Source organism: Equus przewalskii, chromosome 4 (assembly GCF_037783145.1).
Source record: "Equus przewalskii isolate Varuska chromosome 4, EquPr2, whole genome shotgun sequence".
Taxonomy (NCBI): Eukaryota; Metazoa; Chordata; class Mammalia; order Perissodactyla; family Equidae; genus Equus; species Equus przewalskii.
In genome coordinates this window covers 61,841,431-61,854,454 of record NC_091834.1, presented here as the reverse complement: position 1 = coordinate 61,854,454, position 13,024 = coordinate 61,841,431, and positions in this window count along the sequence as shown.

The following is a 13,024-nucleotide window of genomic DNA, read 5'->3' as shown; positions in this document are numbered from 1 at the left end:
TGCAGGGCAGATTTTTAAAAATGAAATTCAAGATGAATGCCCCAAGTTTTCATTTGGGATTCCTGAAGACTGCACCTGGGAATTAGATGAAAGCAGGAATACACCAGTCTGAAAGTCTAAAATACAACTTTAAAACTGCTGACTTCCTGACTGAAATAAGAGTAATCTGCCCTATTCTAACTGCCCATCAGAAGCTAAGGCTCATAGAGAAAGACCTCAACATTTTATGTGCAATGTCTTTCATGCAATCATTGTTTTCCTCTTAGGGAAAAAATAGAAAAGAACAGAAAACAAACAATAGGAATAGATATAAAGTGAACCAAGTACTTGAGTTTTCATAAATAGACTTTAAAATTACTATGTAAAACCGGGTTAACAAAATAGAAGACAAGATGATGAAATAAAACCAGATAATTGGACTATATATTTTAAAAGTCAAATTGAAATTTTAGAACATAAAAATAAGTTTATCAAAACTAGGCATTCAGTATGCAAATTAACATTAAATTTGGCATAGCTGTACAGAGGATTAGTGATTTGGAAGGCAGATCAGTAGAAAATATCCAGATTGAAGAATTTAAGGGAGAAATCATAGAACAGATCATACCTTCCTATATTAGTTTCCTTCATTCTGGGATTTTGGCTTTTTAAGAACTGCATACCTTGATACTCTGTAAGGATTCAAGTGGCTATACTTTTTGTTCATTTGTTTGAATTCTATCCAGCTTTTCTAACTGCTGTCAATACAGGCTAGATCTGCAACTAGCTAATTCTTTGTTATTGGAAATGGAGCACCTTTTTTTCTTCATATGTTGCAATCTCTAGGATAATTACTAAAATATAAGTTTAAAAATGCATGAAAAACAACCTATTAGAAAGAAGAAAATGGAATAATAAAAATTTCTTGATTAATCAAGAAACAGGGAAAAAAGAGAACTATTCAAAAGATGGAATAGAAAATAAATAGTAATATAGAAGCTTTAAACACAAAGATATTAGCAATTACATTTACTATAAACTAAAAACTCCAATTTAAAGAAGTTTTTAAGACTGGATAATAAGAAATGAAACCTGACTATATATTGCATAATAAAGGGCACAGAAAGCATGAGAGTAAACAGACAGAAAAGGATATATCGTGCAGTATTAACTAAAAAAAGAAAAGCAGGCATAGCTAAAATAATATCAGATTAGTAGAATTTAATGAAAAAATACTACTAGAGATAAAGATTTCGAAATGATAAAAGTGTTAATTCAACAAGAAGATATAAAAAGTAAAATAAGATAAGCTTCAAATACATATAAAGCAAAAAAAATCAATAGAACTAATAAAATAAGTAGACAAATCCACAGTTTTAGATTTTAAAGATTCTTAACATACCTGTCTCAATAACTGATAGAAAAACAGACAAAAGATGAGTAAGATATAGAAAATTTGAACAAAGTGGTCAATAAATTTGACATCAGTAATATATTAGAGTGTAAAATACACATTATTTTTAAATTGTGTTTGGAACAGCCAAATTGACCATATGACGTATCATAATCAAGTAGAATATGTTCTCTGACCACCATGGAATTAAACCAGAAGTTAACTACAAAACGATAATTATAAAATCTCCCACTGTATGGAAATTAAGGAGTACTCTTCTATGTAACCCAGGATTAAGGAATAAATCTCAATGGAAATTTTTAAAAATTTTAGGCTGAAATGATAATGACAATGTGACATATCAAATCTTGGAGGGTACAAGTATAGTCACTATTCAAAGGAAATATATAGCCTTCAATGCATGGTTTGGAAAATAAGAAAGGCTGAAAATCAATAAGTAAAATATTAATCTCAAGAAATTATAGAAAAACAGCAAATTAAACCAAAGGAAAAATAAAAACATGGGAAAAGATATTAATGAAGTATAAAAAAAAAAAAGAGAAAATCAGTAAGGCCAAAACTTGGTTCTTTGAAAAATCTAATAAAATTAATAAATTCTAGTAACATTGGTTTTTAAAAGAGAGTGATAAAGCACAAATTACCAATACTAGAAATAAAAAGAGAATAACATTATAGATCCAATAGCCTTTAATAAATAATAAGAGATTATGAACAACTTAATGCCAATAAATTTGAAAATTTAGATGAAGTGACAAATTCCTAGAAAAAATTTACTGAAATAGACACAAGCAGAAATGGAAGCTCTGAAAAGATCTGTACTGATTACAGAAAATGCGTCTTTGACAACTCATTATCTGATAAAGAAATCTCCAGATCAGGAAATATGTTTTGGTAAATTCTCCCCAATATTTAAGGAAGAAATAACACCAATATATCACAAACCATTCCAGAGACTAGCAAAAGGGAAACACTCCCCAATCCATCTTATAAGACCAGCATAATCTTCATATTGGACTCTGATAAGATATTATAAGAAAGAAAAAAACACAGTTCAATATTTTCCACAAATATAGGTGCAAAAATTCTAACAAAATATCAGAATTGAATCTAGCAACCTAGAGGATTTTATCACAGTAAAGTTTCGTTTAACATTCAAAAAGTAATTAAAGTAATTCATATTTCTAGAATAAAATAGAAAAGCATATAGTTCTCTCAATAAATAAAAAATCTTAGAAATAGAAGAGAACTTTATTTAAGAAGACGACAGAAACTTTATGATTAAGATTATATATAATAATGAAATCTTAAAAGCTTTCTTTCCCCCTTGAGATCAGAAACAAGGAAAGATGCCCGCAATCACCACTTATTTCTGTTCTGCATTGTACTGGATGTCCTATCCAATAAAATAAGGCAAGAAAGAGGATTACAGGAAAATAAAAAAAAAATTAAAAATGACATTATGCACAGATGGCATAATTGCATATATGTAGGAAATTGTATAAACGTAGAGAATTCAAAAGAATATGGAGATGGCCTAGTGGTTAAAGTTCAGTGCTTGCTGCTTTGGCAGTCCCCGTTCAGTTCCTGGTCGTGCAACCACACTACCCATCTGTCAGTAGCCACGCTGTGGCAGTGGTTCACATAGAAGAACTAGAACAACTTACAACTAGGATATACAACCATGCACTGAGACTTTGGAGAGTGAAAAAAAAAAAAAAACAAGAAGATTGGCAACAAATGTTAGCTTAGGCCGAATCTTTTCCCATGCAAAAAAAAAAAAAAAAAAAAATTTAGAGTGGACCCAAGAAGCACCAACCATCATGGTAAACTGGTAAACTGGACTATTTAAAATATTACAACTTCTTATCATGAGACAACATTAAGAGAATCAAAAGGCAAGCCACAGATTGGGAGAAGACATTTGTAACACACATAGCTGACAAAAGACATATCAAATATTTGTAAACAACTCTTATAAATAAATTTTTTAGAACACAGATAACTGAATAGAAAGGCAAAGTTTTGAATCGGCACTTCACAAGAGAGAATATCCAAATGGCCAATAAACATATGAAAATAAACTACATCATCATTCATCAAGGAAATGCAAATTAAACAATGAGCTTTAAGTACACACCTTTTAGAATGCCTCAAATTAAAAACACTGACGATAAATGATAACCAAGTTTAGGCAAGAATGTGTAACAATTGAAATTCTCATAGACTACTGGTAGGATGGTAAATTGTTATAACCACATTGGAAAACTATTTAGCACTATTCACTAAAATTTAGTACATACATACATTATGACCTAGAAATTTCATTTCCAAATTTTATACCAAACGAATATGTGTCTATGTACTCACCAAAAGATACGGACTAAAGTGTTATATTGGTACTATTCACAATAGCCAAAATACATAAATAAATTTAATGTCCACTAATAGTAAAATGGATAAATAAACTATAGCATATTCTTTAAAAATACTATATAGCAACAAAAGAGAACAAATTAATGCTATACACAACAAAAGACATAATGTTGAATGAAAAAAACAGACCCCCAAAAGTAGTACATAATGCACAATTTCACTTATATAAATTTCAAAAACAAGCAAAATCAATTCATGGTGGCTGTGGTTGACTGTAACAATGGTCACGATACTCTGAAGCCCCTCGCATTAAGCAGTAGAGTCTCACCCCTTGACACGAGGCTGGCCCTGTGACCTGCTTTGGAAAACAGAATGTGACAGAGTGATGTATCAGTTTTGAGCCTCTGCCTTAAGAAGCTTTGCAACTTCTAGTCTTGCTGCTGTTGCAATTCTGCTTCTAGGAGAGCAAGCCTGATGGGCTTGCTGGAGGGACTGCGCGGAGGAGAACCTTGACACTCCAGTCAGAAGTCAGCCGGCCCCAAGGCAATCTAGCAGCCAGTTGCTGATGCAGGAGCAAGCCTCCCACTGGGATTAGCTGAGCAGGTTGGGCGAGTCATCCAGATCAACAGAACTGCCCAGCTGGGCTGAGCCCAAATTGCTAACCCACAGAATTGTAAACAACCGTTGTTTTAAGCTACTAAATATGGGAGAAGCTGTTTATACAGCAAATCTAACTGATACAGTGGTGGAAGGAGTTGTAGTGATTGGGAAACCTGCTACTAGTGGCTTCCAGAGCGTTTATAATATTCTATTTCCTGATCCAAGTGCTGATTACGCATATGCATTCACATTGTTAAGATTCATTGTGCTGTATAGTTATAATATTTGTGTGTGTATACAGATATACACACATATATATGCTTACTTCAATTTCAAAAGTAAAAATAAAACAAGATCTTTATGGAACAAGATGGGATAATCTCCTAGAGAGATTGTTAAGGGAGAAAATGAGAGCTCAGAAGAAGTCGTATGATATCTACCATTTGTGTAAAAAAAAAAGTTTGTATGTGCACATTTGTGTATGTGTGTGTGTGACTTCCTTACTGGTATATGCATTATTTATATCTTTAAATATACATAAGAAACTCAGTAATTCTGCCTCCAGGAGGGAAATGGGTAATTAGGGGATGGAATGGGAATAGAGAGAGAATTTTCACTGACAACCATTTTATACTTTTTGAATCTTGAACCACACGAGCTTATTACCTATGTTTTAAATTTTAATAATAAAATAATAACTTGAAAAGACCTTAGTTACTCTACTGTAAAAGACCACACAAAAATTCAGAGGAAGCAAATATCAAAAGAAATACCCAGCTACGTGAGGTCAAGGGGTAGGATTTGGCACAGGAAATAAAATATTATATCACTTTCACAGTTGTAACCTGTTACCCCCAGTCTGAAATCAAGAAAAGCCAGTGGTGGGATTTTAATTGTTTTACTTGAGAGTTATATGGGCTTGCCCTCAACTTAGTGGAATAAAAAGGCAATAAAAATGTGCAGTCCAGAGGATTGGCTGGAGTATTGGAAAAGACAATAAAGAGACAAATTCAAAACTCCAAATTAGTGGAAGTGGCGTGCATTCAAAGGGATGTTCTAATTCGTGCTCATTCATAAGATCATGAATCACAGTGTGATTGAAATCCTTAAGGATCAGTAGAAAAAGTCACCAATTTTTTTTCAAGATAATTAAGAGAATGCTCTTTCTTAAGAAAAACAAACCATTTACTTCCATGGTTAATTCTGGAAGGAGAATTTTGTTGGCTGGGGAGACCAAGAGAGAACACTCTTGTTGCCTTAAGCTTGCCTTCTGTTATGGGCTGAATGTTTGTGCGCTCCCCAAATTCACATGCTGAAATCCTAACCCTCAATGTGATGGTATTAGGAGGGGGGGCCTTTGGGAGGTGATTAGGTCATGAAGGCAGAGTCCTCACGAATGGGATTAGTGCCCTTATGAAAGAGACCCCAGAGGACACTCTCTGCCCTTCTGCCCTGTGAGGACACAATCAGAAGGCACTGTCTGTGAGCCAGAAGATGGGCTCTCACCAGACATCAAATCTGCCAGCACCTTGATCTTGGACTTCCCAGTCTTCAGAACTGTGAGAAAGAAATTTCTGTTGATTATAAGCCACCTAGTCTATGGTATTCTGTTATAGCAGCCTGAATGGACTAAGACATCTTCCTTTTTATTATTTTTATTTTTTCTTTTATAAATAATTGCTTCTGCTATTTCTACAGTATTGGGCCATAGTCCTTGTGGGGTCTTTACTTTCTAGAATTCTGAACTGTTTCCAAGAGCAGTGACTACAACCCCCAACTTTTTACTGCCTTTTAAAGACCTTGACCTTTCCCTTACCAAGAACAAAGTATCAAGAGCAAGAGAACTTCACGTCCTCCAACTTCACATCCTCAGGATCCTCTTAGTTCCTTTTCCTGAAAGCAAAGCACAGCTCTTTCCTAGATAACTGGCATCAGAAGTTCTTCAGGTGAGCCCGGCTCTAATTATGTAGCTTCACCTGATCCATTGGAGATCACACAGAGTAACCTAATTCAATGCAAAAATCATGGAATTCATAGAATAAAAATTAAGTATATGTGTTTATTTCTTAAAGAGTTTTATGGTTTAATGTTTTAGTTATTGGAAAAACCTAAAATATGTCTAAAATGAAGTTTAAAGGGAGAAAGAAGCAGGACTGTTTAAAGTAAGATTAAGCTTTTTATGTCTTGTAATAGACAAGGTAATGTTAGGCTATGTGTGGCAACAAAACTCCCCAAATCTCATTGGCTTATCGCAATCAAAAGTTTCTTTCTCATTCATGTAAATTTCACGGCAGATGGAGCGGCTGCCCTGTGTGTCTCTCTTTCAAGCTGTGGCTCAGGGACCCAGGCGCTTACCATGTCATAGTGACACCCACAGGAATGGGTGGTCTGCAAAGTCACAGCAGGGGAAGGGAGGGACAGAGAGAGCTCCCTGATCCTTAGCCGCCCTGTCCTGGAAGCGATGCAGATCACTGCTGCTTGGGGTGATTGGCCAGAACTAGTCACACAGCCCCAATCTAATGGCAACGGAAGCTGGGATATGTAGCGGTATGTGGATATTTGGTGAATCTTAACTCACTCTCTCTGCCGCATCACGTTAGCCTGGTAGTTTGGGAAAACAAGCAATGCATGCATTGACTCATTTAATACCCACAGTCACCGCATGAAGCAGGAACCATTAACATTCCCATTTTGCTGATGTGAAAAGTGAGGCATGTCAAGTTTAAGTAAGCTTCCCAAAGCCACCCAGCCATTGAGTGAAAGAGCTAGGATTCAAATCCAGGTGATGTGGCTTCAGAGCCTGCACATTTAACTCCTGTACTCCATTGCTTTCCACATTGAAAGCAAAGTAGCGGGGCTGAGACATTATTAACATGTTGGCCAATCCTCTTCCTTAAAGGGGTTGGATAAAACCTTGGTGGAAATAGGATTCTTTCAATCACAGAAACGTGTCAGTGTATATGTTTCATTTGAAATATTCACCTAGACTTCCTAAACTGCCAGTGGGGGGGAAAAAAGGCCATACAAAGGAAACCAAGATCAAAATGAAAAAACAACCCACCAACTGGGAGAAAATATTTGCAAATCATATATCCAATAAGGGGTTAATCTCCATAATATATAAAGAACTCACATAAATGAACTATAAAAAACCAAACATCTCAGTCAAAAAGTGGGCAGAAGATATGAACAGACATTTTTCCAAAGAAGATATACAGATGGTCAAGAGGCACATGAAAAGACGCTCAACATCACTAATCATCAGGGAGATGCAAATCAAAACTGCACTTGGGTACCATCTTACACCCATTACAATGGCTATAATCACCAAGACAAAAAACAACAAATGTTGGAGAGGTTGTAGAGAAAAGGGAACCCTCATACACTGCTGGTGGGAATGCAAACTGGTGCAGCCACTATGGAAAACAGTATGGAGATTTCTCAAAAAATTAAAAAAAGAAATACCATATGTCCCAGCTGTCTTACTACTGGGTACTTACTCAAAGAACTGGAAATCAGCAATACAAAGAGACTTATGCACCCCTATGTTCATTGCAGCATTATTCCCAATAGCCAAGATGTGGAAGCAACCCAAGTGCCCACTGACGGATGATTGGATAAAGAAGATGTGGCATACACACACACACACACACACACACACACACAATGGAATACTACTTAGCCATAAAAAAGACAAAATCATCCCATTTGCAACAACATGGATGGACCTTGAGGGCATCATGTTAAGCAAAATAAGCCAGAGAAAGACAAGCATCATATGATTTCACTCATATGTGGAAGATAAACAAACTTATGGACAAAGAGAATAAATTAGTAGTTACCGGAGGAAGGAGGGTGGAGGGTAGGCACAAGGGATGAAGGGGCACACTTATATAGTATATGACACACAATGACGTACAATTGAAATCTCACTATGTTATAAGCTATTATGACTACAATAAAAAAAAAAGTCATGTAATTATTGAATCTCACTCATTGCTTCAGCTATTAATCTTGGCCTTGAGGTTTCCTGAAGAATTTTGGAGTTGAAATCCAGTGTATTTTCTCACCATCAACCTCTTACACTCGTGGCTCCTGTGTAGAGTGTTTGCAAAGTGCTGAATTGAAGAGGTAATTGCTCTGACTTCATGAGGAGTGAAAGAAATTCACATTTAAAAAGTTTCAAATGTTATTCATTTCTGAACCCTCTAGGTGTCTGTGAAAAGTTGATTGTAATCACAATTAAAAATAACATTTGGCAAATATTTAAAACCAAAGGGATAATATCATAGCACACTAAGTGACCTCATATTCCATTCCAAGGGTCTCACTTTATGCAGAGCCAAACCATATGAAAAGGCCCTATGTTTTTTTATGGTCTACCAAATAAAGTTGATTAGTGCTCCCAGAGCTTAAAAAATAAAACTGGTCAATTTTTAGTTCCATGCAAGAAATTTGAATCCATGAGGTCAAGTCTAACTTATCTTGCATGATCAACTGCAATATTTGAAATTATTCATTCAATTTTTTTTAAATGAAGAAGTTAGTTTTGATGTACTCAGTCTAGTGACTTAACAGCAACAACAAAAATATTGCTGTGTCCAGAACAGGTGCTTCTATTATTGCGATACATTAGATGGAAGTTTTGCAATGCACACCGGTTCTCAAATTCATGCTTCAGAACAAACAGGAAACTTTATTCAGGTCTGCTGGAATCAGTAATCTGTAAGGATTGCTCACCCAAAGTTCCTCAATGACCTAAGAGATTCTCCAAGGCTGTGCTGAGAACCAGGGAGGGGAACTTCACGCCAGCGTTCTCATTCCTGCTCTGCTGGGTGTCCCAGAAACAGAGAGCCATTCTGTCCGTCAAAAACCCTTCCACAGCTCTTCTTCCCTGCCCCCATCTCTTGTCTAACTGTTCTCAAGACTTAGCTAAAGATTTCTCCTCTGTGAAGTTTTCCTTGATTCACCAAGAAACATGTTTTCCTCTGCGGCTTTATATACCTCCCATTATAGCAATCGTCTTCATGCATTGTAATGGTCTCCCTGGTAGACCGTCAATAAGTTCATGGAGGCAGGAACCATGATTTTTTATCTTTTTAAGCCTGGGACTTCTTAAACATTAGGTCCTAATACGTGATAGGTGCTTAGTAAATATTGTTTAAGGAATGAATATTTCCAAATTCTAGGTTGAAATAAGAAAATATCTTACATTTGGAAAACAGAATGAATTCCATACTGAAATAATCAAATTGTGCTTTCTTTTCTGTCTGAGAATGCAAATCTCTTTAAAATATAACATGTGGTCAAATAATTTCTATTATATATGGCACACAGTATTTGAAGGCAAGCAATTTGATCTTCAAGTGGTGGGCAGAAGATAAAGAGTTTCCATTTCTATCTAAGTTTCCCATGTGGTGTTAGAAGCTGCTGGGATTAAGCATAAGCATGAGCTGGCCCGAAAGCTGGCAGCATGCTGGCTTGCTGAAAAATCAGCAAAACACTCCCCCAGTGGGAATCTAAAAAGGTAGGAGGTGGGTTTCTCCTTTAGCTAACCATTACCACCATCAATGAGTTGTAGAGAGGACAAAAAATGTGGAAAAGGGCTAAAAACCAGGCTCACCTGCAGGAGAGGTCTGATGGCCTGCCCCAGAGGAAAGTCTGCTCCCCATTGAGTTGAGACCAGATGGCAGCCTGGGCATGCCATGGTACCTTCAGCCTAGAGCAGAACCCCAGCTGTAGCCTATTGTTGAGAAGGTGCAAACTTACCTTAGGAAGATGGCCAGGAGAAACCTAAGGCTTTCATCAGTTGCAGGCATCTAGGGTCTGACAGTGCCTTGTAGAGCCCCTCTGATCCTCCCTACAGCCCCTCCTTGCGCACCAGGAAAAGGGATGCCTGTAAGAGACCCACAATTAAATATCAGAATTTAGCACAACCCTCCTCCCCTGTTAAGACCACAATCCTAGGCTCACCCTTCGGCTTCCAGAGAATCATACCAGCAACCAGAGACCTTACTGTTCTTTCATCGATACGGAGGATTACAGAAGAGCACGCTAGGCTTCAGATTCATTCATATGAAGAAGGGACAGCCTAAAGCTTACAAAGTACCTGAGTCTTGGAGCAGCATGGGCAATGGCCCTACCTGATGAGAGGTGATCAGTGACGCTTCCCACATATTGTGACGTGAGACAATGTCAGCGGCTGTTCAGGGTTGTTCCTTCCCCATTTCCACTCTTAATTCCCCTCCTTCCCTTGCCAACCACTCTAGTATATTTATTATTTAGCCTTTGTATCTGCATTCAATATGTCCCTACAGACATCATGTAGCATAAATATAGAGAGTAGTTGTTTTGTGTGTGTGTCTGTGTGTGCATGTGTGTGTTTTAGATTGTATTCATGGTGTGATGCTATTAATTATTTTCCATTTTTCATGTCACCCATATTTTGAAATCTATCCATGTTGCTACCTGTAAACTTAGTCCATTGTTGTTGATGGTATAGGCTACATTTTGTTTACACATTCCCCTGGTGATTTTCAACTCCTTCAAACCACGTTGCCATGAACATGACCTTTGGTGACCTGCATAAACTGAATTGGCTCCCTAACTTTGAAGTCAGCCTTGGCTCAGAATCCTATTCAGGGAAGTACTATTTTGACAAACTAAAAGCTATTTAAATACTTTAAATATACTCTTTTCCCTGTTTAAATTTCTTTTAAAGTCTCACTCAAACCTGCCTTTAGAAATTTTGGTCTTTTCACTGTCACCCTCCCCTACTTTCTGGGTCATTCTTTCCTCCCTCTTAGTTCTCTTCTGTTTCCAATAGAAAATAACCCTTCATTTCAGCCTCTTTCCGTCTCTACTCTTGTCCCTGCTGACGCCACCTTAGCCAGGAGCCAGGTAGGCAAAGGAACAAAGCGGAAAAACTGACATTGACATTTTTCCCAGATTCTGTTTTTTTAGACTCCCCATTAGCTTTCTCTGTAATAAATAACAGTCTGACTGAGGAATTTTGCTATTTACTATTATTGTGCTCTCTTTTGGCCAATTGAAAAGATGTTTAAGAATGACATATGACCATTGGGTAGTATGCATTAACTTATTCCTGGTAATTTTAAATGAAATAGACGCACGCCCACTTGACATATCACCTGAAATAACGCAGCGTTTCATAAGGAGCCCTGAGCACTCCCATCAACACCTACCTCTCTAATTAATACCTGCAGCCCTCCTCCCATAGCCCTTTCAAGGCCCTGACTCTGCTCTGAAAAACAGCATAACCATTGTTACTTTCTAACATTCTTTATTATGTATTTATCAGGTTTAGTTCACGATCTGCCACTCCTTCGCTCCTTAAGAGCAAGGATCTGTGTCTGCTGTGTTCTCTGATGCATCCTAAGCACCGAGAACAGTGCGTACCTAGCATGCAGTATAAATCTTTCATAAGGAACGAATGAATGATCTCCACCGGTGCTCCTGGGCCTTTATATGGTTCTTTCACAAATCCCACAGAAAGTTCTTCTCTGGGAACATCAGCTTCTACCTCCCTCAGTTCTCCTCCAGGTGGTATCTTACAGCAAACCCCTCAGCACCTACAATTCTGCCAAATTCTCTTCATCTGGAAGGAAGCCCTCCTGAGTGGAGTTCATTTTCAAGTAAGCTACAGGCCTCATCTCTGCCAGGCGACCCATGTCTCGTTCATGGGAAGTATGCCCCTCTGTCCTGCCTTCCGTGGAGGCACAGCTTGATTTCAGTGCAGCCTCTCCCCCTTGCTCGCTGCTAGGCAACGGCTCCCGCCATCTTTAATTTGAGTCTTCCAGGCATGAAACACCGCCTGCTCCCTCTATCTCCAGCCTGCAAGTTCTTTGGGCCTTTCTCAGGAAGCATTTGTAGAAGCAAGCACAGCTTCCTCTCCCCCATGGGGGTAGGGGACAGCAGGAATGACACCAAACTCTAGGAAGTGGCTTCAAATCCTATCACCTGGCCTCCTCAGCCTCTACCCTTTTGTACGTTCAAAGCCTCACTAAAAGTGTTCAGACACCACCTTTTGAAAGTCCTGTACATTTGAAAGTCCTTAAAAAATTACTTGTTGTTTATCTGAAATTCAGATTTGACTGGGAACACTCTATTTTGTTTGGCACACTTATGGACAGCTGGTGTAGTCCTCACGTTGAAATAAGGGCTACTTAACACCTATTGTTTTCCTTTGGCCTTTGAGCCTCAAAGAAAGAAAGAGCAATAATATCAAGTAGGTCCATCCACAGAACAACATGCTAAACCACATAGCCCTCACTGGGTGTAATTTAACTCACTTATGTCATTCTTTGCTCCCTTCTCTCACTCTATATCCATATGACCAGACTGTTTTATTCATTTTTGTATTTTCATCTGCTGTATTAGAATGGATTCACCAAGTTGCAATTTCTCTAAAGTCCATATCTTTAGGCGAAGCCACATTGAAACTTTTTGTGTGGTAGAGGTGGGTGTTAATACTACCAGACTTTAAAAATCTCTCAGGCAGATTTTTCTCTTTCATGCAGAATTGCTTGCCCAAACGTTTGGAGCAGTTTCAAGCCTGTTCTTCTTTGAGAAGTGGCCTGGCCTGGCCTGCAGGTGTCCCTTGAAGAACTTTCCACGCAGAGATCATGGCCTCTCCAG